The sequence below is a fragment of the Montipora foliosa genome, chromosome 7, assembly GCF_036669935.1.
Source record: "Montipora foliosa isolate CH-2021 chromosome 7, ASM3666993v2, whole genome shotgun sequence".
NCBI classification, from domain to species: Eukaryota; Metazoa; Cnidaria; class Anthozoa; order Scleractinia; family Acroporidae; genus Montipora; species Montipora foliosa.
The window spans coordinates 1,477,994-1,480,493 of NC_090875.1; positions in this window are offsets into that span (position 1 = coordinate 1,477,994).

Below are 2,500 nucleotides of genomic sequence, written 5' to 3' on the forward strand. Positions count from 1 at the left end.
TGTTGCGAAGCAGTCGAACACGAAGGGCTGACCGAGCCGCTTGTTTGCATTACGCAGCACCCAGGTTTTAATTCTGTCTGCTTGAACCACTGGGTACTGCAGACAGCTTGGTACCAGTACAAACAGCAGTACCATAACTCTTATGAGGGCCCACAACATAAGCAAAACCTGTATTCGAGCACACTTCCCTCCTCCAGGCATTGAAGAAGACTTTTCTTTTCAAGGATTTCGCTTTGCAGACGAGTAAAGCGTGAAAAAAACCTCATTTAAGCATTATTTTTAATGTTAAATGTAGAGCATTCACAATCGGGTATTCAAACATTGGTAACAATTGTCAAGTTGTTACCTCGTGCTTTTACACGTCTGGGTTAATTGCTAAATGAAATATATAAAATGATTAAATCTAATTTGTGTTTGCTCCGGTTTACAAAGTGATGTAAAAGTGCCAGATGTTCCCCGCAGATAGCAAAGTCAATCAGACAATCGGCGAGAATTGTATCACTTTAAATCGTGATTTCATTGTGCTGACTGCAGTATTCTTGTCAGGGCGATTATAGTCAGATGACAATGAACGTGGAGCAGCAGATCTTGGCAAAACACTGCTCTCCTGTCCCTGGAGAATCTTCATTACCATTTCCTTGAGATGGGCAACATATTCTGTGCAAAAGGATAACGAAGCGATGTAAAAACAGATGTGTTACAGATACATGTATACAGTGTAAAACAAGTGAAATAAGAGCAGGGGTCATAATTGTCTTCAGGGCAAGTCGATTTAGTCTATAATCGTTATGAAGAGAGAAATTAAACTTACTGTAGGTGCATTTGACTAAAACCTTTTTGACCGTGTGTTCCCCTTTCTTGTACTTTGGAAAGGCAATGTTCACTCGTTCAGAACCATCTTTTAGTGTGGCGCTTTCTCGATTACTGTTCTGCAGGATCGCTATCTGCAACCTAACACAGTTAATTCTTCAATTAGGTGAACGCATAAGTTATCGCTATGGTTGTCTTTCATGGCCTTGTATTGTAAATTACAAGAGTATTATCATTCAGTTTGTATGGCTCGTTCGAAGGTCTTGTGTATACAAATCTTTGGGCATTTCAGGATCTCTTTATTTGTATATGACACCTAATGCTAACTGTAGTGTTCTATTGTGTAGCACCTGCATGTTGTCCTGACATCCTTTATAAGAGAAATCTTCGTCAGAAGTTCCGTCAGTTTCTCAAAAGGTGGTGTGCCTGCAAAATAAAAGAAATTCAACTGCATTTACTCACTCAAGACAGATAATTGTTACTGCAGTGTAATATTTATACATACCTAGCTTAAGCCACTTTTTTTTTCTTTCTCTGCCGTGCAACCTGCCGTGAAGACAGTTTGGGAACAGTGGATTTTAGTGTCCTGTATGTTTGTTCATTATGTGGTTGGTGATAGACAACCACTTTGCTTCCTTTAGGTCAGGGTCATCATCCTCACAAGATGCAGCACACCAATACATGTGGTTAACGACACTCTTCTTCCACTTTTGAAGAACAGGGCAGTCTTTCTTCTTGGCAAGGGCATCGATTTTTTTTCCTATACCTGGAATAATAATTACGACATGCAGTGTGATTATTGAAGTCACTTGTTATTGCTTCCTTCACGTGAACATGCATGTGTAGATGCATATAGAGCTGTACATAAACGCACCTTTTCCAACATGCCAGCCATCCAACCGGTGCTTCACTGCAGGCCATCTCTCTCTCATTTACTTTCGGATCTGTACATGCCTGTCAGTTACCAGAGTGTTTACAGACAGCCCTTCATCCGTTAGGTAGTTGAGACATCGGTGGAGTCCCTTCTTTTCCATGGCTGCTGAAATTTTCACTTCGTTACTCTGTTGAGTGCAGAACGAGAAAAATGTGTCCTAGTTCACATTGCAATTAAGATCGACATAAAATTGTGAATTTGAACAACTAGGCGAGAGTAGCTTATATTGTTCTGCACCAGTAAAGTTCATTATTTACAAACCTGCACCAACTGGGAATCTACGATTTTGCTCTGCTCGAGATCCATGAGGGAGTAAGACCCATACTTAGCTGAATGGCCAGGGCTGTCACAGCGACCATCTCCGCCGACTAATAACTCGCTCCCTTCGGATTTTATTTCATTTAGCAGGGTAGCTTGTCGCTGCCTGTATGTTCTTTCCACTGCGGGATGTAGATATGATCTCTGGTGGTGCATAAATGTTGAGTAGGCAATGGTAGGAACTCTCATATGCTGCATAATTGTTAGGAATTTCGTTGGGCTCCCGCCGCCAAAGAGAATTGCGGAGGACATCACAATGTTCCCAACAGGGATATCTCCAACGGAGGGTTGTGAATCCCAAAATTTGCTATGAGTGCAAGACAAGCATTTTTGTTCCACTATTATCTTCGTTCCAGCTCGTGTTGAAACTACTGCATCGCATTCTGAATTGCAGACAGGGCAAAATTGAAATAACGAAAGAAGTGATGATTCCGCAAC